This window comes from Protopterus annectens, chromosome 1.part1 (genome assembly GCF_019279795.1).
Source record: "Protopterus annectens isolate FY-2018-M chromosome 1.part1, PAN1.0, whole genome shotgun sequence".
In the NCBI taxonomy this organism is placed as follows: Eukaryota; Metazoa; Chordata; order Ceratodontiformes; family Protopteridae; genus Protopterus; species Protopterus annectens.
In genome coordinates this window covers 670,313,240-670,339,829 of record NC_056726.1, presented here as the reverse complement: position 1 = coordinate 670,339,829, position 26,590 = coordinate 670,313,240, and the positions used below count along the sequence as shown (strand labels likewise).

The window sequence follows — 26,590 nt, the reverse complement described above, 5'->3', positions numbered from 1 at the left end:
AGAAGAATAGAGAAGGTTAGAAGGAGTTACATTGTGTCTTTTTGGACATAGAAAAAGAATATGACAAGGTGCCTAGATAGGAGTTGTGGTATTGTATGATGAAGTGACAGAGAGGTATGTAAGAGTGTTGCAGGATACGCATGAGGGCAGTGTGACAGTGGTGAGGTCTGAAGTAGGAGTGAATTATGCAGACAAGGTGGCGGTTGGGATTACATCAAAGATCAGCTCTGAGCCCTTTCTTATTTGCAATGGTGATACACAGGTTGACACACAAGATCAGACAGGAATCCCCATGGACTATGATGTTTGCGAATGACATTGTGATTTGTAGTGAGAGTAGGGAACAGGTTGAGGACTTCCTGCAGAGGTGAAGATATGCTCCAGAGAGGAGAGGAATGAAGGTCAGCAGGACTAATACAGAATATATATATGTGTGTGAAAGAGGGGGATGCCAGAGGAATGGTGAGGATGCAGGAAGTAGAGCTGGTGAAGGTGGATGTGTTTAATACTCAGCATCAACACTTCTGAGTAATGGTGAGTATGGAAGAGAGGTGAAGAAGAGAGTGCAGGCAGGGTGTAGTGGGTGGGGAAGAGTGTCTGAAGTGGTTTGTGACAGATGGGTAACAGTAAGAGTGAAAGGGAAGGTCTACAATATGCTAGTTAGATGAACTATGTTATATGCATTGGAGATGGAGGCAATCATGAAAAGAAAGGAGTCAGAGCTGGAGGTGGCAGAGTTAAAGATGTTAAGATTTGCATTCGGTGTGATGAGGATGGACAGGATTAGAAATTACTTTATTAGTGGGTCAGCTCAGTTTGGGTGTTTGGAGACAAATCCAGAGAGGCAAGAGATGCTGGGTATATTGGGAAAAGGATGCTAAGGATGGAGCTGCCAGCTAACAGGAAAAGAGGAAGGCCTAAGATTATGTGTATGGATGTGGTGAGAGAGGACATGCAGGTGGTTGGCATGAAAGAGCAATCTGGAGAGGACAGAAAGAAATGGAAGCAGATGATCAGCTGTGGCAACCCCTAATGGGAGCAGCTGAAAGAAAAAGAAGAAGCAGTATATTATCTGGAATTAATTTATATAACTCTGGAATTATACCATCTAAACCTGGGGCTTTGTTTTTTTAAAGATGTTTAATTTGATTGTTTAATTCTTTAAATGATTTATAAATTCTGATTTTTTGTTCTTTCGTTAACTTATATTGTATTCTATCTTTCAAAAAGCATTACTATTATCATGTTATTCTCTTGTTATTAAAATTCTCATAATATTTTCTAAATCATTATAGCATGAATTTTACGTCAGTTATCCTGTTAATCATTTGTCCTTGTTTAAATGTTATTTCTTTAATGTGATTAGTATTTCTTTTCTTTTTAAATCTAATAGCTAATCTGTGTAAACTTTTTGGATTTATTGAATTAGATTGTAATTTAAAATTTTCTAAGTTTATTGAAATTATATGATGAAGCACCTCAACATATTTTCGATTCAATATATTAACTCAAAGTTTGCTGCCTTATCATTAGGTTTTAAATTTAATTTTAAAATATCTATATTTGATTTCAAAGTATTTAATTCATTATCCCACTCCTTCATTTAAGCTACATACTAATTTTTATTTCTTCTATATAAAAAAGCATTTAATGTATCCCATAAAATAACTTCTGTAACTTCACTATTATTATTAAATTCAAGAAATTGAATTGATTCCTTTAAAAACATTTTATGTTTTATTATATAGGCAGGAATTCTTTGACAGTAAATCAAATTACTAGGCTTTAAAGTTGGAGTAAAAGTAATAGCATTGTAGTCAGGTAAAGGACATGATGTTAACAACACATCCTCAGTTTTGGCACTGGAAGAGAAAACATTGTCAGTATTAGTCTGAGTGCTAAATCTATATGAATAATGTATATAACTAAGAGAGTTTGATCATTTAATATATATATATATATATATATATATATATATATATATATATATCTCACATATTTAGTGAATTAATAAAATGTTCTAAGTATTCAGCAACAGAAGATAATCTGTTTTTTTTCTGCCATTAGTAGTACCTTTACTAGATAATATACAATTAAAATCTCCTGATATAATCAATTCACTTTTTGCATATAAGGTTATAATATGCAGATATTTTAGCAAGTTTAGCTCCACTCCCAGGTATACAGTAGGTATTCACAAAAGTATAAGTTTTTTTTTAGTTTCAACTACAACAAACCCCAACATACCATTCATACCAGAAAAGGTATTTACCACTTTATGCATAGCTAATGAATTTCTCCAAAGTTTGCATGTCCCTCTTCTTTTTGAATTAAAAAGAGAACCCACTAAAATTGAATTGTCTTTCAACAACAATCTATCTACATCTGTGGTTAATAGATGTTTCCTATAAGAAGATTAAGTGAATTTTAAGTAGTTTTCAATATTTATTTAAACTACTCCTTTATAAAGGGCTATTAAGACCATTAATGTTTAATGAGAGACATTTATAAACAGACATTTGGAAAAAAAAACTTCTTTACAAACTGATATAAAATGGTTTAGTGTAAAAAATAAAAACCAAGGACTGATAATAATGGTTGTAGACAAATATGTTAAACTAAGAGTAATGATTCAAACTAAAAAAAAACATTCAGACCTCTTATTTATTATGATGATATAATCATACAAACCTCTCACCAACAAACCCATTTCACCACCTACAAGCTAAATAGTTGCTGCTACTTCTTAATCTTAATACATTCATTATAAACTAAATAATTAAAGCACACACTACACTCAACAGTATATATAACATAGATAGAACAACTTCTTGAACATTAACTGCCAAAGATTCATATTGTATACCAATAAATATATCAGAGCTATCCCCAAAATAATATATTTTATATCATCCACCAATCTTAAAACATTTTATATATCTTCATTTCTATCAACACTTCAAACACTAAAATAAAATATATATATATATATATATATATATATATATATATATATATATATATATATATTAGAATACACACTTAGATACAGCTATAATTAAATACAGAATCATAGAAATAGTAAGCAAATAATCACTCCAATAAAAATTTTAAACTCTTAAAACCCTATAATTATTACTTCTGACACATACCATTGCCCTGAGTAATGGTTTTGCAAGTGAGTTATTATGTACATCAAAGCTGAATTTTATGGGGGGCATGGCCAAGATGGCGACCTGGTAACAGCACTTTCTCACAGCTCTCTTTCCTCAGTAATATTTCTGACAGGAATTTTGAGAAAAAAAACAACAATAGGAAGATATTTTCGCTACTAACCACTTTCTAATACCCAGAGACATCATCAGAACAATTTTTATCAACTTTCATTGGAAAATTCCTGTCAAATTAATTACTAGAAAATCAACAGCAGCATCAGCTACTCAGAATGAGCCATCTCAGGAATCCACCTCAGGACCCAACATTCAAAAAGGATTTACATTCACTTATTTTAAATATTCAGGAGTTGACAACTAAAATAGATAAGATGGATAATAAATTGGACTCTTTTAAAGAAAAATGTACTCAACAACTTGAACAACTTCAGGAAATGTTCACACAACAGAAAGGTCAAATTTCTGTCATTGAACAGTCCTTAAATGACATTGATTCCAGACTCCTGCAAGAAGAACAACAAACTGAATTTTTACTGCAACAAAATACACATCTTCTGGAGAAAATTGATGACCTGGAAAATAGAATGAGAAGAAATAATATCCGAATATATGGTCTTCCAGAAAAAGCAGAAGGGGATAATATAATAAACTGTCTTACTACCTGGATCCCAAATGTATTAAAATTACCGGAAGCCCTTTCTTTTGGAATAGAACGTGTACACAGGTCATTGTCAACTTCAGGAAATGCATCTTTAATCAAAAACAAACCAAGATCAATAATTGTTAAACTTTTCTCCATGCAAGACAAGGAACTCATTCTCAAAAATGCTTGGACTAACTCACCCATTAAATATAATGATGCGTTAATTAGATTTGACAATGATTACTCTACAAAAGTGGTTTTCAAAAGAAAAGAATTCATGCCAATAATGAAAATCTTGAAAAAGAAACAACTGAAGACCCATCTTTTGTTTCCAGCAAGACTTTGTATATTCCTTCCAGTGGGAATAAAAATATTTGAAACAGTGGATTCAGCAATAAAATATCTCACTACAAACAACATTTTAACACAGGAAGAATCTATGGATTGGACAAATAGTACACCAAAAAGAAATGCAGAAGTAAACAACTGGAAGACTGTTGAACAGAAGAAAAAAAAACTAAAGAACAAATAACTTATATGTTACATGTACCACAAAACTTTAAACATTGTCACAAAAACTAACAAGAAATCTTCCAGTCATTAATCACAGTAATATATCAGGTACAGTTTCTATTTATTTTATCTCACTTAAAATCTAGAATAAATATAAACTGGGTAAATTAACATTATCATTTAGGTCTATCCAAACATATTTGAAACTTGATAACAATGTTTTTCTTTCTCTACGTCTCTGATTTAGTCATCAACAAACAAAATTTATATAGCAACATGTTCAAGATATATGCAAATGGATATCTGGTTTAACCAGATATAACCATTTCACCATATATTTAACTATACTAGCAATTTGTTATAAAATCTTTGAATGCACCATTCATATAATATGTCTAATCTAAGTTCTCCTATCAGGGCAGGGAGGGGAGCGGGATAAATGTATTTTTTGAAAAATTATATATTTATGTTAAATGAGTTGCATAGTTAAAGTACTTAATCCATTAATGCTGTCGTAATGATTTGCTTTACTGAGATAGAAGGACAGCTTGGGTGTGCGTACATGTCTGGTTGTATGGATTATGATGTCGTAGCATCCCAGTACACCTCATGGACTCTTATTGTGTTTTTAATGTATATATACAAAGCTTCCTTACTGGAAGGGGGGATAATGTTGTGTTTATTGAAGATGTTTGAACTGTGTTGTAGCTATTCAGTAGAAAAATATTTTCACGAGCGATACTTTGAAAGATAAGAAAAATCTTCACTACTTTTCCTGCTCCATTCACGAGAAAGCAATCTCAAATATGCATACAAGTAATATATAAAGGTTGTAATTTTCACTGTAACCACTTTGTGATTGTCTATGACGCCCTTTAAATAATATGCAAATGCAATATCATTAGGCAAGGAAGTAAATCTCAAAACAAGCCCATCTTAAAACTTTTCGACTAGTAGAAGGAAAATAATCTGTATATAGAAGATGATTGAGTTGTGCTGGATGTTTATAGTTAGTTAAGAATTTAAACCCTTGCATGCTATTACAGTAAATTATTCTACACTACTAGAATGTCATATTGAATCTTTTATAAGAAGTAAAGCATTTGGTGCTGTTTGTTTTACTAGCAGGTGTCATGTAGTATGTCTCACATATAACATAGGAATGTCTTACATATAATACAGATAAATATATGCAAAAATAAATATTACCAAGAGCGATGCCTTGAAAATCAAGAAAAATCTTCACTATTTTTCCCGCCCCATCCACGAGACAGTAGCCTTAGATACACACGCAAGCAACACCCAAATATCTTATGTCTCATTGCGAGCACTTTATGCTTGCATATAACGTCCTTTGAATAAAATGTAATTGCAGCATTCCTGGACAAGGAAGTAAATCCAAAAATGAGCACTATTTAAAGTGCTAGTGCACCTGAATTACAAAGCTACATGTCAACCCTTTAGTGTTACTGATTATTACTAAACATTTAACACACCTAAACTAAATAAAATAAAATATGATTAGATTTAGTAAACAGACACCAAACAAATTTTCTAATAGGTTCTTTATATACTAACAGAAATAGCAACCTACGCATAGTTATTGTTAGAAAAAAGTTAAATATTGTTAGATATACAGAAAGGCAATACTGTATACATAGTTATATACATTAATATTAAGAATTTCTAATACTAGAATAGCTGTGTGGGTTCATAGATTGCTACGAGAATATCAACCCTAGGGCTTGTATAAGTCTAGTCATTGCAGTTCTCTGGCTATTTCTTTCCATATTCCAGGGGTTGGGAGGATGGCCTAATGGTTAAGGTGTTTGCCTTACAGGCACAAGATGCAGGGTTTGAGTCTCAAAAGGGATAATTGGCTAGGCTTAAAATGGCTCACAAGGGCAGTTAGCTTAGTACTAATCTATGAACCTATGAACCTATATTGCTTGCTTACCTGGACACCTGTTTGCCGGGGTGACCGTTATGATCCCCAGGGTGAGTTTCCTCTCTCCCGTCCAGTCATCGGGGTTCTTTTCTGGAGTCTGGCCAGTCTGTGGGTCAGGAACCTATCTCTCCACTATGTTTTACTTCAGTATTTTGAATCTTAAAATATGTAAAGACTATTATATATAAGTTTATGTATATATATTTATATATATGTACATATATTGTCATATAAGCCGACACAATTTTACTAAAGAGTTCTGGAATATGACTTGAAAACTACTTTCTCAAACGTTAAAGAATAATACATCTAATTATTTCATAAAGAGTGAGGAAGAAAATGGGAAATATTCACACAACTATAGAATAAATAATATTCTTATAGCACTGATATTACATGATAGAGACTCTAGAGGTGGAAAATTACCCTAAACAAATTGTGAGTATAATGAAACTACAATCTAAAATGAACATAGGTATTATGAGAATTTAACCAAAATAACTAATTAACAAGGTATTGGAGTCTTTGCAATGTGAATTAAAGCAAATGTGTCTTGTTGGATTGATATGTGAATTGTTGTACTAAGATGAAACAAATTTTGTTAAATGTAATTGGAAAATTGTTTTTGTAACTCTGATTATAAGAAACTCTGCAAGTAAGATTTAACAAGTATAAGCAGGTTATTGATGTATAAATATTATTGCTTTCACACAAATTTGCATATAATTGTCTATTAGCTGATCATATTAACTCATTAATATATGTAAATAGTGACATACTAAGCATGAGGTTAAGAGAGATTAGTTTAAACATTAGTCACAGATTTAGAAGGTTTGTGTGGGTACTTGTGTTACTCATGCAAAGAGGTATATTACCTCATAGAGATAGGAAAAGGTGTAATAAATTAGAATTAGTTAAATTAGAAGTTTCATTGTTTTCTTATACTGTTTTGGTGTCTACAGAAGATAAGCAGCTCTTCTATGTAAACAATAGTGTAAATTATACATATAATGCAAACCAAGAGTTAAATCTATGTATATCAACTGTCATACAAATAAATCATAAACCAACACATGAAATATCTATCTATAAATGTTAATGGATTAAATAATAATATCAAAAGGAGAAGTCTATATAAATACATAAATCTACACAATCCACAAATAGTATTTCTTCAGGAGATGCATCTATTAGATAAAGATATAAACAATCTCAATATTAATAACTACACAGTATTAGTAAGTTCTCAATAGAAACAAAAGAAGAGAGGAGTAGCCATATTAATGCATAATACAATTATTTCTCCTAGAATAATTAACACTTATCAAGACACATCTGATATGTTTTGCTTAGTAAATATAGAGTTAAATAGGAAAATATACACTTTAGTTAACCTATATTGGATACCAGGACTTGGCATAGGAACAGTAAAACATCATATTGAAGAAATATTGCATTTAACTAAAAGTAGTCTAATAATGGCAGGAGACTACAACTGTATAATAGATGACAAAGATACAGATTCAAAAAGTAAAAGAAGAAAGTTACCTATATCAAAGACACTTTTGAAGTTTACAGACGCAATCTCAATAAAAGATATAAATGAATTTGCTGACCCAGACTCATTAATTTACCCTTTTTACTCACATAGATATAAGACTAGTTCCAGAATTGACAGGATATACATATCCAGTGATCTAGTAACAAAAATAAGTAATGTCAAAATAATAAACTGTCCATTATCAGGTCATAATGCTCTGGTTTTTGAAATGGAGCTTATGCATATAAATAATAATCCCATAACAAGAATACCTTCATATGTTACAAAATTAACAGACTTTAAAGAATTTTTTGAAGGCGAAATAAAAACTTTCCTTGAACTAAATACCACAGAGAACATTTCAGAAATATATATCTGGGACTCCTTAAAAGCATATATATATATGGAAAAGTACTATCCTGGTATATTAATAAAAGAAAAATATGGAATAAAGACATGCTAGAATTACAAAAGAAAGCCGATAAATTAAAACTAGAAATTCAAAAAGGAAATAAAGATTTAATTCAAGAATTACTACAAATTAACAACAAATATGCAGAAATTTTACACTACAAGACAATGATTAACCTAGAAAAGATAAAATTAAATTTGTATTCAACAAATCTAGCACATCAGAGGCAACTAGCTAATAGAACAAAAAAAATAATAAAATCTAAGCAAATAAAAAATTATATATCCCTAATACAAAGAAAAAAGGCACGGATCTAAATAGCATATTAAAAGCCTTTAGATTACAATACAACTATGATAACCTTTCAAGCATTCATGAAAAACCTGACAAAGATATAAAAAATTATCTTAAAAACAAAATTCTTACTAGATTAACACAGGTGCAAATTGACACTATAAGCAAACCAATTACTATGACAGAACTAAAATCACAGATTAAAAAGCTTAAATTAAATAAAGCACCTGGCCCTGATGATATAATATCAGAAATGTATAAAGTAATACCTAATCAAGCTATATCTTTACTCTTAAAAGTATACTCCATAGTTAATCAAAATATAATTATATCACCTTCATGGAAATATTCATTGATATCACCAATAATTAAATCAGACAAAGATGAGAAACAATGTTTGTCATATAGACCAATATCCTTATTAAACATTGATTATAAAATGTTCATGGCAATATATGCTGACAGAATTAAACATTTTCTTCCCATGCTAATACATGATGACCAGACAGGATTTATCAAAGGAAGAAATACATATGATAATCTTAAAAGAATTTTGTCATTGATAGATTATAGTAAACATGCAAACTTGGATTTCAATATAATATCCTTAGATATTAATAAAACATTTGATTCTGTTAACTGGAATTTCCTTACACTAGTCCTAAAAGAGTATAATTTTCCTACATCTTTTATTGCCCTTATTCAGTCATTATATAAAGACTCCATAGCATATGTTAAATTAGGTTCATATAGATTTGGTCCCATACCAATCAAAAAATGAACTAAATAAGACTGTCCCCTATCACCACTATTATTTGCATTACTTATAGAACCATTTGCAAATCAGATAAGATCAAATAGTAATATTAAAGGCATCTGCATCAACAAAACTTTATCTCTTAAATTACAATTATTTGCAGATGATATACGTCTTACCCTGTCAGACACTAATGCATCTTTACAAGCTTTGTTTAAAGAAATAAATAATTTTCAAACTATTTCAGGTTTACAGTTCAATGAAAACAAAACAAAAATTATGTCATGTAATACTAAAAAGAAACATACAAACAAAAAATATTCCAAATACATAGCAGAGGATAATAAAATAGTATATTTAGGCATAGATCTACTTGAAGACTTAACTGACTCACTTATATATAATTATAATAAAACACTAGATAAAATAGAGCAAGCGATATCTACCTGGAACAAATATATGTTTACAATGGGAGACAGATTACACCTCATTAAATCAATTATATTTCCTAAAGTATTATATCTAATACAAAGTTTTTCATGGCCACCTCCCAAGTATATCACTCAGAGATATAATAAACTAATATTAATTTTTTTATGGTTCCCAAACAAACCCCAAATTGCTTTAGATAAACATTTACCAAACTGGGAAGATGGAGGAATTAATTTACCTGATACTGAGATATATATTATGTCCTCTGTTGTTAAAAATATAACCTTATGGTTAAATGCTCACTACAAACCTATATGGAAACAATTACATGAACAGGTCTATTCTGAACTTAGTCATAACAACAGATCAGATCATTTAACTATAATACCATTTCCTTTAGTTTGAATGTTAAAAGATTATCTAGAAGGCAAAAATAAAAATAATAAACTGCCATCCAAATATATGAAAATCACACTAACAATATTTAAATTGTTCATAAACAAAGTCCCAAATATTAATTCATGGTTATTTCTGATCTTTCCTATAGCCTACACACCCACTATCCTTGATACATACCAAATTCAGAAAATGAATATGCTCAAGATAGGCTCAATAGGCTACTGGCATCAGCTGGTAGAACAAGAGAAAATATTAACTAAAGATCAGATAACCAGAAAGTATAACATAAATAATGACTCATGGCTACTTTTGCAAAATCTAAGACAATATCTTATAAATAGAATTGGACAAATGCAAGATACAGTTAGACATACTGTCCCAAAATTAATTGATTACATTATTATAATTAATAATCAACCTTATCGAGGTGCTGGATATCTATCTAACATTTACAAAATAATTAAAACAACAAAAATATACCAAATAGACACCTACTGGAATTATTATACACAGATAAATAATCACCCTCCTAACGAAAAGGAAAAAAAGATTATCTTAAAATCTTCCAATCATTATCAATAAACTTGCAGTTATTCACATGGAGATATTTGAATAGAAGTTTTTATACACCACATAAATTATCTAAGATGTATGCAAGTGAAGATCTATGTTGGAGATGTCAGACTAAAATAAGAGCAGACTGGCAACATATTTTTTATGAATGTAAGTGTCTTACTTTGTATTGGAATAATATTAATTATTTTTTTCAGACTGCTTTTAATGATAATTATCAATTATCAAAATCTATGATTTTATTCAACTCTCCTGTTCTGGATTGTGTGATAAAAAAGATTTTCAAATCTTATGGACTTTAATGGCAGCAGCTCGTAAAATCATCACCATTCACTGGAAAAGTGAGACTCCTCCTACATTTAATGAATTTAAAAATTTAGCTAGAACAGTTGGACAAATGGAAATATCTACTCTGAAAAACAGAACTACCAGACTTACAACTTTATACAACTCTTGGATGAAAGTACTAGAAATAATTGAGAAAATGGACAAAGATATATGAACTTATATACAATACTTCAGGTTATACCTTAAACTTATTTATAGCTTTCTTCTTAACAGATACCAATGTATATAGTTATATAATGTTTTTAAAGTTTATAGGTTTTACAATTGTATATATATCATTTTTGTTTTTGATTTCATGTAATATTTGACAAATTATCAATAAAAAAAAAAAAAAGCTGAATTTTAGTACATATAAATTTAACAAAAAAACACACCAAGAAGATATCCACCACTTACAGACAAAAAAATCCACCAAAGAGTTTCTGGTTAAAACTTAAATTATGAGAGCTTTCATAAACATAAATTGAATAAACTTCCTCAAACGTTTTGAAAATGCATCAAACAAGTTTTAAATAACATCATCAATTATAACATCACACCAAACCCTTTCCTTTCATGCTTATAACTAAAAATTAGCATATTTATAACACTTTTTAGTTGTTTTAGTTTTTTTTAATATTTTAAATTTTAAACCAACCCTCAGGCTTGTATTGCCATCTATAATATAAAGTAATGACAAACAATTTTCCCTAAATTATTTTATGTTATATTTTTTGTAATGTAATTGTCATCTTAACAAAGATTTTAGCTTCAAAATATGTTTTAGGGAACAACAGTCAATAAGTCCTTGGAATGTATATGCATTAAGCTTCAATTGCCAAAGAAGCTATCTTTCTTCTATCTTCATAGCACAAGTTCCCCCCTAGCATTTGTTTCTACTTGTTCAATAATTAAATATTGAAAATGATGGTTCAGTCCTTCCATAACGTGCCTAGCCATGGCATTTGTAGTATTTTTTTTTACCTATGCTGTACTGGTATTTGTATATCCTTTGCCTAAAATGTCTTTCTGTTTTTCCTATATAAAAACAATTAAAAAGTTGGCACGTAGCTAGGTAAACAACTTTTGTATTACAGTCAAACTTGCCTGTTAATGTATATTGTACATCTGAAATGGAAAAATATTTTGTTACTGAAATAAATTTACAATAGGGGCACCTGCCACATTTTCTCATGCCTTTGTTTGGAGTATAGAGTTTAAATTCCTTTCCAAAATGGTCTTAATGTTACACCCCCTTTGGAATGTTATTTTAGGCTTGGGCCCTAATTTGTTTCTGACTGTTGCATCTTCATTAGTTAAAGCCCAATTTTTATTCAAAATATCCCTCGGTGTAGTGGCATCTTTAGAGAATGTTGTTATAAAGCTGGCATTGACATGTTCATTCCCCATAGTAACTATTGGTAGTACAAATGTACAAAGGAGTTTTGATGTTAATCTAGTTCACAGATGTTTCTATTTTTAAATGCCCTGTCAATCTCTTTCTTCCTACTTCCAAGATTATATCTTCAAGCAGACTCAAAGGGTACCCTCTCATAATAAACATGTTTTTGAGGGTTTCACATTCTACATCAAAATCTTGATTAAGTGAATTCATCTTGGCTGCCCTTACCAGTTGTCCTTTCATGAGAGCCCTTTTTGATGTAAAGGGTGACTACTCTGGAAATGTAGAAAATCACTGGAAATGTGTGCCCCTATTGTAAATTTATTCGAGTAACAAAATATTTTACAATTTCACATTTTTTTATTATTAAAAATACTTATCTCTCAGAAGCTAAAAATGATCTCTTAGAAGCTTGCCTGAAACTGAAAGTCATAAAACACTTACTTGGAAACCTATAATTACCTCTGTGTCCAGACAATAAAAAGAAACCACTAGCCTACACATCCTGTCTCTTAGCTGGGATAAACTTACTTTATAACACATTGTAAATCTCTTTACTTATCAGCTTATTTTCTTAGAGTTTTGCAAGTTAACTCTGTATGTCCCAATTTCTCCTATGAGCCCATACATTTGCATTGACATATACTTTATACACATTTCTGCTCTTTTCCAGCAGGGTGCACTGTGGTTAAAATCTTGAAGCTCAGTACAGAACATATAGTTTTCTTACATATTTAATGCAAGCATACAAATCATATTACTATTCACAAATGACATAGAATTATTTACAAAATTCTCTCTAGCTGGGCTGGCAGTGTCACATTTCTATATAAATCATATTAATATTTTCAAGTGACATATAATTATTTACAAAATTCCAGCTAGCTGGGCTGGCAGCATCTCAGTTTATCACATTTATTAATTGTTTACAGTGGTGGGATATTCACATCAAATATGAATTGTATGATTGTGGTGAGATAGCCATATCACATAATAATTGGCTTGTAGTGGTGTGGACATTGAATTCCTTTAGCTTGTATACAGTGATAACTGAAGGTGTTTTTATACTTCAAATCAGCCATGCAGTGAATGTTCAGAGTTCATATCACTATTGTTTTATTTCTTTTGTTAGCTTAGTTAGTCAGGGAGAGCAGGCAAGCATGTCAACAGAGGAGGATGGCAAGCTGACAAGGAGCCAGTTGGCTGAGATGTGGTAGGCTAAAGGACTGGTGCATGGAAACCTGACTAAAGCAAACATGATTGCAGGTTTAGTCGCAGCTGCAATCCAAGAAGAGCATCCAGAAGGATGATCAGACTGGCTGTGGAGATGTACAACACTCAGAGAATGGACAGCTCAACCTTTCTAAAGAGGACTTAAAAATCTGTCTGGAGCTAACATGACTTGAGTTGGAAATAGAAGCACAGAAAGACTGAGGCATCTAGAGGCTGAGGAAAATGAGAAAGTGTGAACTCTGCAGGCTGAGGAGAAGGAGAGGCAGAGGCAACATGAAAAGGAGATGCTGACTCTTCACCAAAGACATGGAGGTAATGGGGAAGGGAGTAACTGAACCCCAAAAGTACCAAAGGTCATTGAATTCCTCCCACAATTTACAGATGAGGATAATTTTGATAGTTTAATTCATATGTTTGAGAGGGTATGTAAACAGTATGATGTTAACCAAGGGTTTTGGGTACGGTTCCCACCCCCTTACTACATGGTAAAGCTGTAAATATTATTTCCAAACTATCTGATGTTGACTGTCTAAATTATAATGTTTTAAAAAACTGTTTGCTAGAATGTTTTAAGCTAACACCAGAAGCGTATAGGAAAAAGTTTTATGAGCACAGATGCAAGGCAGATGAAAGTGTGTGTGAATATGTTGCTGAACTAAGCACTTTTTTTCATAGATGGGTGAGTGGATGTCAGGTCACAACCTTTGAAGGGCAGGCAGAACTTTTCATGAGGGAACAAGCTATTAGCACTTTGCCTGAAGATCTGGTTAGCTGATAGACAATGCTCTACTGCAGATGAGTTGGGAAAGAAGGGGGACCTATACCTAGCAAGCAGGGCATCAATGCACAGGAAAGGGACACCCGGTGCTGCTGCTCATTAGTCTAAGGGAACCCATGGTGGGCAGCCCAGACTACTCCAACAGAATCTGACAGTAGCAGGGTGAAGCCACTAGTCCAGTTACACATCCAGGACATAGGGTTAAATGTTTTGAATGCAAGCAGTGGGGTCATGTAGCATATAGATGTCCATGGAGGCAAGGTGGGGAACAAAAGGTGAGAGAGCCAGTAAGTGGGAATGACAAAATGCCAACAGTAGGTTGTCTCAAGAAAACAAGGGTACCAAACTACCACAAGAGGTTATATCCTATGTTAGTGAATGACAAACAGACCATTGCAAAGAGAGACACAGCCTCGAACATTACCATTGTGAAGCCTGCAATGGTTACAGAAGAGCACTCCTTGCCAGGGCAGTCTACTCCAGTCAGAGCTTTTGTAGGGACCCCATTCCAAATACCTTTGGCTAGGGTTCACCTTGACTGGGAGGGTGGAAAAGTAAGCCAGCAAGTAGGTGTGTTGTACGATATCCCTGGAGAAGTCCTGATAGGGAATGATTTTGATAATGCAGTACTGTGTATTCATGCAGTTACATGCAGTCAGGCTTGGAGACAAGCATGTGGGTCTGGTAGCCTGGGGATACCCAGACAGTCTGCACATTTGCAGCCAGGACTGGTGAGGTGGTCACTTCAGGGAGGGAGTTACCTGTAGCAGTGAGACAGAAGGTGAGTCACAGATGCTTGCGGGTGCTGATGTTCCCTTGGACAGAGTTACTGCAAGGGCAGAGGTGAGTAGTAGTACCCAGGTTGACAGTGAGGCACCGCTGTCAGAGGATACCAGAATTCTTGTGGAAGGGGAGCTGGGAAGAGTTACAAAGAGAGTGCTGAGACAGGCTCAGCTCTCAGACCCTAAAATACAAGGCCTGAGAGAGGTAGCTAGTGAGGTACCTGATTCTAAAGGGAAGGGGGAATCTGTATACTGGGTCAAAAGGTTACTGTATAGAGAGTCGGCCCCTGAGGGAGGGATAGAGTGTGAGAGGATACAGCAATTGGTAGTGCCCAGAGCCTACCATCTGACACTTCTAGCCATAGCCCATGATTATCCCCTTGCAGGTCATATGGGCATAAAACATACAAAGAGACATATTATGCAGAACTTCTATTGACCTGGAATTTACACAGATGTAACAGGGTTCTGCAGGACCTGTGAACAGTGCCAAAAGGTGGTCAAGGCAGGAGAGAAGGTCAAAGCTCCTTGGATGCTTTTGCTTGTGATTGAGGAGCCATTTCAGAGGATAGCTATGGATATTGTGGGTCCTCTGAGTACCCCAAGTTCCACAGGGAAAAAGTATATCCTAGTTGTAGTAGATTATGCTTTAAAATAACCCGAGGCAGTGGTTTCATCTTACATTCAGGCAGAAAAGGTGGAAAATACCTTGTTAGAGATTTTTAGCAGGGTGGGTTTTCCAAAAGAAACACTGACTGACAGAGTTGGCAATTTCATATCAGACCTGCTGGCTTGTCTGTGCAAGTATTGTGGGGTGAAGCACTTAAAGACCACCTCTACCATTCCCAGACTAATGGCCTTGTTGAAAGGTTATACTCTACACTCAAGATGATTCTATGGGCATTTTCAGACCAGTTTATGAGGGATTGGGACAAATATTTTCCCCTATCTGTTGTTTGCTTACAGAGATGTTCCCCAGGAACCCTTTGAGTTGCTGTATGGGCATAGGGTGAAGTGACCGCTAGATTTAATTTGAGATCAGTGGGAGGGTGAGTGTGAATCCCACAGGGAGTCTGCTGTGGTATATGTCCTAAAACTCAGGACAAGGCACAGGGAACTCGTGGGCTTGGCCCAGGAGAACCTGACAGAAGCATTACCTCAGAAAATGGTCTGGTATGACAGGAATGGTCAAGCTAGAGAGTATGCTGTTCATAGGTTCATAGGATAGTACTAGGCTAACTGCCCTTGTGGGCCATCTTAAGCCTAGCCAATTACCCCATGTGAGAATCAAACCCTGCACCTTGTGCCTGCAAGGTAAACACATTAACCATTATGCCATCCTCCGAGGGGGGGGCAGGTAATGGTTCTCATTCCTGTCAGACACAACAAGCTGCAGGCTGCTTGGAAGGGACCTTACAAGGTGGTAAGGAAGGTCAGTGATTTTAACTACATGGTAGCACTGTTAGGCAGAAGGTAGGGGCACAAATTGTACCAGTTAACATGATAAAACTTTACTATGATAGGGAGGCCCTTGTGCTGAGTATTTGCAGTGGATTGCAGGAGAAGTCTGAGGGAGATCCAGTGACTAATCTCCTCAGTGAGGCTTGGACTGACACCTCAGTGGAAAGTTTAGCAATGTCCCAGCAGCTATCTCCTACCCAGGTTCGAGAAATCTGAGCAGTGTTAAAGGACTTTGGGGACATGTTCACTGGGAAACCAGGGTGCACCCACTTGATGCAGGACCAAGTGGATAGAGGACCCCAAAGGCCTATTAGGCAGGACCGTTATAGGGTGCCTGAGAAAGTCAAACAGACTCTGAGGGAGGAGATACAGGAAATGTTGGAAATAGGGGTAATTCAGGAGTCCAATAGTCCCTGGGCCTCCCCAGTGGTGCTGGTACCAAAGAAGGATGGCAGCACCCAGTTCTGTGTAGATTACAGGAAATTAAATAGTCACACAGACTCAGATGCTTACCCCATGCCTAGGACAGATGAAGCCTTAGAGCCACTGGGCAGGGCTAATTATCTTACCACCATTGATCTTACCAAGGGATACTGGCAGGTGCCCTTGACTCCCAGTGCTAGAGAGAGGTCAGCCTTTGTGAATCCTTTTGGCTTGTATAAGTTCACAAAGATGCCCTTTGGGATGAAAAATGCACCAGCAACTTTCCAGGGGCTGGTAGATCGTATCCTAGCAGGAGCAGGAGATTTTGCCCTTGCTTGCCTAGATGATATTGCCATCTACAGCCATTCCTGCCAGGAGCACTTTCAGCATGACAGGGAGATGCTGGGTAGACTACAGAAGGCAAGGTTGACCATTAAGGCCAGCAAATGTCAGGTGGGTATGGCAGAAGTCTCCTACCTTGGATATAGAGTGGTGAGTGGTAAGATCAGGCCAGAACCTGCCAAAGTGGAAGCTATTTAGGCATGGCCTGCACCTGTTACCAAAAAGCAGGTGAAGGCATTCTTAGGGACAGCAGGGTACTGTAGAATGTCCGTCCCCAGTTATAGTACCAGAGTTGCTCCCCTCACTGACCTGACAAGGAAAAACAGGCCAGATAAGGTAGTGTGGACCCCAGCATGTGAGCAGGCATTCCAGAAGCTTAAACATGCTTTGGGAGGACCCCCTGTGTTAGCCAGTCTAGGTTACAGCAAAGAATTTGTTGTGCAAGTGGATGCTTGGAACCATTGGGTGGGAGCTGTACTTAGCCAGATTTCTTCAGAAGGAGAAGAGTACCCAGTGGTTTATCTCAGTCATAGGCTCCAACCCAGTGAGGAATGCTATGCAGCTGTAGAAAAGGAATGTCTAGCCATAGTGTGGGCACTGCAGAAACTTCAGCCTTATTTGTATAGAATAACATTCACTGTAGTTACAGATCACAATCCCCTAACATGGTTACATCGAGCCAGCCAGCAAACTGCCAAGTTATTAAGGTGGAGCCTAAGGTTGCAAGCATATATGTTAGTGCAGCACTGCAGTGGGATTAGCAATGCCATACAGATGGATTCTCAAGAGAGGGAATGGGATAAGGTATTCCCAGATAGATTCAATCCTCTCAAGCAACTTTTCTCAAGGGACACTTGAAAAACTAGCTTGATTTCTTGTTGAGTGGAGAAATATAATAAACTGAGATGCTGCCAGTACAGCTAGCTGGATTTTTGTAAATAATTATATGTCACTTGAAAATATTAATATAATTTATATAGAAATGTGAGTTTGCCACCCCAGCTAAATAGAATTTTGTAAATAATTCTATGTCATTTGTGAATAATAATATAATTTATATGCTTCCCTTAAAAATGTATGAAAACTATATGTTCAGTACTGAGCTTAAAGATTGTAACCACAGTGCACCCTGCTGGAAAAGAGCAGAAATGTGTATAAAGTATATGTCAATGTAAATGTATGGGTTCATAGTAGTAATTGGGACATGGAGAGTTAACCTGTAAAAATTAAAGAAAATAACCTGGTAAGTAAAGATTTTTACGATGTGTTATAAAGTTAGTTTATCCAGGCTAAAAGACAGGGTGTCTAAGCTATGGGCATCTTTCTATTGTCTGGAAACAGAAGTAATTACAGGTTTTTAAGGTAATTCTTTTACGACTTTCAGTTTAAGGCAAGTTTCTAAGAGAGAATTGCCTGCATCCGAGAGATAAGTATTTTTAACAGAGACATGTTAAACTTTAAGTTCCTGCTAGCCTGGGAAACTTAGGCAAAGGTGACAAGAATGATGTAATATGAGATGATTCAGCCTTAATGTGTATTATTAACTTAAGAACTGTCTCAGAGAGAAAGTCAGTGCATTTTGTATTTTGTTCTGGATCAGACAACATCACCAGCACTTGTCTTTCCTCTGTAAGTAAGTTATTTAGAACATAATTTCTCTTAGAGATAAATAGTAATTTAACAAGATTAGTTAGATATTTTCTATATTTATGTGAGACTGTCTTATGTTATTTTAAAGTATTTCCTGTCATTCTAAACTCTGCTGTCACTGTGTTGAGTTAATAAGTATTGTCTGTTTTTTTTATTATTTAGTATTAAATATATTTAAACTTTTTAATTGTGGCTGTTTTTTGTGTAGCGCTATATAATTTTTTCGAGTACTTGCATGTATTTCGTGATACTGTAAATGCCACTCCTAAATAGCCATCATATCTTAGTCACACTTTCCATTAGTATAATAGTGACATTGCACAGTAGAATTGGGCACCCTCTGGTAAGAGTATTTATAGTAGCTGATAAGTGTGTTGGGTTGGATGTGGTACTACCATATAGTCTGGGCAGAAGGGGGGATAGCTGGAGAACCTGTGCCAGCCTTCCCCAGGAGTGTCTGTGTGTGTGTGTGTATATAAATCAGATCTCAAAGTGTGTGTGTGTGTGTGTGTGTGTGTGTGTGTGTGTGTGTGTGTGTGTGTGTGTGTGTGTGTGTGTGTGTGTGTGTGTGCGCGTGCAAGTACTTGGGCAGGGACACGAAGCACTGGTTGGACAGAGACAGTGCTGGAGATTTTGGCTTGACCACTCAGCTGAGATCTTAAGCCTATAGTTGTGCCAGTGGGGCATCCTAATGGGGATCTTGAGAGAGAGAGAGAGGGAGAAAACAGCCCCAGACTGACTGTGATCTCTGTGTGCTCTTAAGGGAAATTGTACTTTACTGTGTCTGTACCTATCATCTCCCAATTTGCATATCCCTCACTGGTGTTAGTGGTGAGGACTGAGCCTCCCTGATTACTGGGCCAGTGCATGGGCATCACACCATCTATATCCATTCTGGCCATTAGTGTAAATTATTGTCTTAATAACTGTTTCCACAAAAGCTGGATCCTAACCTCCTTTACCTATCAACAGGGTTGAAAAGAAGCTTTTGGGGTCACTTAATGGTGAGGGTAGATCTCATCTAAGTAGAAGTCATGGCTGGGCTTCTGACAAAACCAAAGCTTCTGGTATGGTTTAGGTTATGCTATACCCTTCCTGGGAGAGAATTTATTTATCATTTGACATTATCTGGTACAGCTGCAGTCAAGTCCTCTAATCTGACAAATAGATGTTATTAAAGTTTCTATCCAGCAATGGAAAATGTTGCTTTTAGTAAGCAATATTTCTGATGCAAAAGTTATATCTGGGGTTGGGAGGATGTCCAAATGTATTATGTTTCATATATATATCTAGATTAATTTTGTATATGCCAATCTCTTTATATGGAGAATCTGGCAGCTTAAAACAAGTGTTCCTTTACAGTCTGTATTGATTCCCTATTCAATGCGTTGTGACAGGAAAAAATCATTATCCTCTAAAGTTGTGCAGTCTTAAACTACAAACGTATGTGCCTTAGCTTGCTATTTGACCTTAACTAGCTCTGATGTTGGGCTATAGAAATAGGTAACTCACTGTAGCTCATTAAAGTTTTTTTCTTGGATTAAAACATTAAACAATTTGAGGTATGTTTGACTTTCTTGCATGCTCATTTAACAGAACAGAATCACCTTTGAAATATTGTCTGTTTCTTGTGTCCTAATGGAAGCCACACAATCAAATATGGTAGTCAAAGTACTGAAGCATTTCTGCAGCATGAGGTCTTAAATAGTTGTGAAAATCTTATCTGCATTCAGCAGGGTGATTTGGATATAATCCAACTTCTCAAGTTCTTTGATCAAGAGTTTCAGATAATGTGAAAAAGTAATGGAGAGATAACTTCACAAAATGAGAGACAATTTTAAATATTACTCTAATTCATTAAAAAACAGTTAATAGAAGAATCAGATTTTGTACCAATAGTCATTTTCTGAACAATAACAAGCACAAAACAGTAATGTCTGGCAATATTGACTGTAATCCTTAAACATTTACCAGAAAACTAAAAAAGTTTTTGAATGGACAAAACACAAATATGAGGAAAAATAGGTGACAGGCTGCAAATCAGGGACAGATGAGAGGTCTGGATGCAATCTACACAGTTGATGTCCTTTTAATTAATTGGTCAATTAAAACATTTTTTCATAAGCATAGGACTACTATAGTTTTAAAGTTCAACAATATATTTTCACTTCTGCTCCTTGATTAAACTGCGAGGCTTTTGTATCTGTTGCTTTAAACTGAAACATAAAAATATCAACTCTCAAAAAAACTTGTGTAATAATCAGTGTAGTAAAAAATGTTATACAGAGGGTCTGTACCCCACTGCAATTTTCAGAAACACATTGACTGTAAGAGAGGTATATCTCAGAGAAAGTAAAATCCATGAGATACCACTACCAAGAATACTTTCACATTAGTAGGCTGATCACTCAATTACAAGCCCTCCCAGAACCCTTGTTTCTCATGTACTTAACAATTCTGAAAGGAATATAGCAGTTCTCAGCTATCTGCTTTTCTTCATTTAACAAATGACAAGGTTAATCCTTAAACCCTACATGGGGCTATTTAACTGTTGTCCATCTGCATAAGGAAGTGTGGCTTATATAGCTAATTTGTGATTCATGGTATTATTTCTTCCGTTGGAGGCTGGTACGCATGCTGTAATTAATATTAAAATGCCTCTATAATTGCCTTCTTTTCCCCTTAGCCAGATCTGGGCATTTACTGGCAGGATTACTGTGTTCTCTATCAGTTACATGAAGACAATGGGGTAAATTGTGGACTGCTTCATGTGCCAGTATATTGAAATGCCATGGCAGAGTGTTGAAAATATCTCAAATTTGTCTGCAATTCATAATACATTTGTTGCTTTACTGTTCAACTAGTTTACTAATCCATAACTACACAGTTCTGTTGTTGTCTTAAAAAATCAGGAAGCAGTTGTGCAGATGTCAGCTCATCCCCCCAGGAAGAAATCAAATTTCTAGTGAGTTTGTCATAAAAAGGTGGGAAGATAATTTCAAGGGGTATCCTGTAAAACTACAGTTGACTGTTTAATGTCTATGCTGTTGTTTTATATATTTTACTGTAAGTTAGAAATATCTTCACTAGTTCCAGATAATTAAAAGTGAAAATCAACCAACAGAAAACAAGGCACAACATGGTCTAGTGGCTATAATTAAACAAAATGTGGGGGCATGATCAGACAGGAAAAAGCAGCCTTATCAAAACTAATGACCCAGCATGCTAAATTATTCGATTAATAAACTCTGTCAATATGAGAAAGACATTGCTCCAAAGAATATTTTATGAAGTTAGAGCTCAGAAACATCCATCACCATCAATGACATCAGGCAGATAATTCAAGCTATTTAAAACATGTTTGTCATGTCTGGCAGTTGGATCAGAGGTTTAAGGTGCTATTAAAAATCTGTTCCTGTCATCCAGCGGTGCAATATTTGATTCCCTCAGCCTACATTGCCTAAATGTGTGACTCTGAGCATGTCAATTAACCCGACACTGGTCCAGGGCTAAGCCTACAAAACGTACAAAGAGATCAGTGCTCTACTCCAGAAAACAAATATAAATAAAATAAAATGTTTCTTCTTTCATCTTTTTCCCAGTTAGAGATCAGGACAGCAGATCACCTGTCTGCTTATGATTGCCAATGGAGTTTTACAGTGTTGAGTTGCCAATTTAGAATGTCCAGTCCAACTACAGCATGTCTTTGGGATGTGGGAGGAAACTGGAGCACTGGCAGGAAACCCACGCTACCACAGGGAGGACATGCAGACTCTGCACAGAAGGCACCCTAGCCAACGATTGAACCAGAGAATCTCCTGCTCTGAGGCAGCAATGTAACAGCTGCACCACCACAACTGCCCAAATAAAATGAATTGTTTAATGTTACTAAATGTTATATGGTTCACATAGTCTATATCTGAAAGCGTGGATGGGCAGCAAAATCTGGTTTGAATCCATTCTCGTGCAAGTATGACATTTGTAGCAGGAACAAAATCTGTCTCACTGCCTGCCAGGCTAAAACATACATGCTATGATATCTGCTTCCACAATAAAGTATCCTCCCCTGCCTTCATTAGGTTCTAGCCATGCACTGTTTCAAGTTGAAATATCTGATTCCTTCATTCTAGCATAGCTGTATGAGCAGACAGATGACAATGTGTGTCCAAGTCAAACTTTCATATTCTTTGAGGAGATATGTGCCCCTGAATAGGATAAGGTAAAGTATACCTCTCTGGAGCCATAGGACTATCTCACCCATCTAGTTAGGGTTTTAAGTCCATTTATATTTACTGAAATATTTCCATTAAAGACAAATTAAAGAAATAGACCAAACAATAGAAACAATGGAGGAATAATTCTCAGTAACCTAAACAAACCAAAATCTTCTTCCAGTTTTAGGGGATGCTAGGAAACTCTGATCTTTCTAAAAAGATTCAAATCAGAGGATTAAACATTTTCATGTGTCTAATAGAAATGGTTATGTATTATACATAGGTATACATTGGGAACACAGAACAACTGTTAAAATTGTTAGAGTTTTATAAACAAAATAGCAATCTGATCCACCTGTAAAGAAGATACCAAATAGAGTAAGTAAACTAACCCCCCACTGTTACTAACTATATCCTGAAACCTCTAGTTCTACTCCAAAGGCAGTGGGTAACCTTCACACCCCTAATAATGAAATACTTTACGGAGAGCTGATGTTCCTTAGGAAGAGACAGAAAGAAAGCAAGAGGAAAAGAAGACAGTCAACAAAGAGATGGATAGGTTGTGTCAGAGAAGACCTGTTACTGTCAGGCATAAATGTTAAGGAGGAAGGAAAGTAGCAATGAATCAAGAGAAGTGGCAAAAGGTGACATGACCCCCACATCCGCATGTAGAAAATGGGACAAAGGGATCGATGATGATGATGGCTGTATGGGTAAGGGATTATCACTTCTACCTCTTATGAAGTGCAGTCCTTATGAAAAATGGGTAATATTCTGAGATTCTAGGAATAAGCTTAGTGCTGTTTCATTTGTTTCATTTAATTTTAACCAGTTAAAATTCACAGCTCGGTATGTAAACTGTGTGAATTACCACCATTCTGTTCTAAAGCTATCTTGGTCAAGAAGGTACTGGAAACATTATTTCTAATTGACATTTACAAATCAGGCAAGCATTCAGTACTACACCTGCAATTCCCTAAGATGACAGCAGAATGCAGTTGTAAACCACTGCAACACATCTGTACCTCTCAACTATCCATATTTTTCCAGAATGTCCATATTTTCCATCATATTTTTTTTTTTTTTTACTTATAAAATATTAGTAGTTTTCTGGCAAATTGAGATTTGATGTCATTAAATAATACTAAATAATAATGGACATTTGAGTTTCAGATTCCATATCCTTCAGAAAATACATAAGAATTAAAAAACTGATATTCTAGCAACTTTCTAAGTTTACAGGAGCAATTTTTTAAATCTGTCCCTGTTTTTGAGACGTTGACCTACCCATTATTTCTGGATTTGTCCAAATTTCTTGTGCTAAAATAAGTAAACTCCAATTCAAGAGGAAAAAAATCAAACAAAGTCACAAAATAGGTAAAGGTTAGCGCTTTGGTTTACTAAAAATCAGCAAACTTCATCAGACAACATAATCAATACACCACCAGGTTTAAATAGACAAATTATATGACATCACCAACACAGTTAATACAAAAAATGCCCCCATTTAAAGAGCCTTATTGAATTACAAAAATATTATCATATACATGTATAAACATTTCTATAAAACACATATAAATAAATCAATATATATATATATATATATATATATATATATATATATATATATATATATATATATATATATATATATATATATATATATATATATATATATATATATATATATATATATATATATATATATATATAAATCCATAAATAAAAAATAATACAATCTATCTATTAAAGACCTTGATTCTAAGAATACTTTTAATAGAAACACTATCATTAAGACCCGGGGGGACTTGGACATTCAGTCTCAATTGCCAAATCAATTCTTTTTCATCCAGTCTCAAGGATGATGGTCCTTCCCCTAACATTGTCATCAATTTTGTCAATGACAAGAAAGGAAAAATCATGTGTAGGGTTCTCATTTATATGTCTAGCTAGGGCATTATTTAAATTAAGCTTACCAATGTGGTATAAACGTTCATAAATCATGTTTTTAAGGGGTCTTTCTGTTCTCCCAATGTAAAAGGCAGAACAAACAGAACAGGAACTTAAATAAACAACGCCCCTTGAATTACAATTAAATCTGCCCCTAATATAATATTTTCGGTTATGTATAACAAAAAAATGTTTAGTATTATTATGTTTACACCAACAACCTGCTCCATATTTGAGAATGCTGCAGTGCGGTGAATTGTAAATGGGCATCCCATTTTCAAGAATAACTTTCTAGTTTTTCCCTTTTCTAAATACAATCTTCAGAAAGTCTCCCACACTATTCCTAATCATACTATCCTCCAATAGGAAACACCAATTCTTAATAAGAATAGATTTTACCAAAGGTGCATCCAAAGAAAAGGTAGTAATAAAATTTGTATTCTCGAGACTTTTATTAAAGGAAAGATTTGAATTGTTAACCATACCAAATAAATTAATACTGTCCACAGTTGGTTCACTAAGGTCAATTGCTGATGAACTAATCAACGAGGTATTTTCATCTATTCCAGTTCCCATCCCATCCAACAATTCGCTTTTACACAATAAAGGTTTAAAAGTCCCCCTCAATTTCTTATGATGGACTTCATAAATTAAATCATTCAAGAGTTTACTAGGATAACCTCGCTTGATAAACATTTCTTTCAAAAGGTTACACTTAACTAAAAAAATCAACCTCCAAGGACACCAAACTTGCCGCCCGAACCAATTGGCCCTTGACGACCGCCCTCTTCTGATAGTAAGGGTGGGAAATTGAAAAATGAAGGAAGGCATTCGAATAGGTTAGTTTCCTAAATATCCTAGAAATAAACCTTCTATTTATTTTGTCTTTAATGAGCTCAACATCCAAGTATGAAATCTTATCATCCCAAAAATCCCAAGTAAATTCCAAAAAATATGTAAATTGCTCAATAAAGGAATTAGCCGAAGACTGGTCGCCCTTCCAAATGATAAATATGTTGTCCAAATAATGGGTGTACCATGCTACCCTCTGCCAGAAAATATCATCCTTAAAAAGGAATTTCTTCTCCCAGTAAGCCATCGCAGTTTTAGCAAAGGTGGCCCCACAGGGAGAACCCATGGCAACACCCGCTTTCTGTAAATAAAAATCCCTATGAAAAATAAAGTCATTATTACTGAGGACCAAGTCTAAAAGATAAATAATGAAATCAATGACAGACCCTTCAACATGTTTGTCAAGCAAAAAGTCCCTAATCCAATCACAGCCAGTGTCCTGAGGTATGACTGTATACAAATCACGGACATCAACCATGAGAAAGTTGAAGT

The 26,590-nt window shown here is 34.7% G+C and overlaps 1 protein-coding gene across 1 annotated transcript in view; it reads left to right on the top strand.

Moving 5' to 3' along the window:
* Window positions 1–26,590, top strand: part of IL11RA (interleukin 11 receptor subunit alpha) — a gene marked incomplete in the record, with an annotated part of 3,068,236 nt that overhangs the window by 2,751,245 nt on the left and 290,401 nt on the right.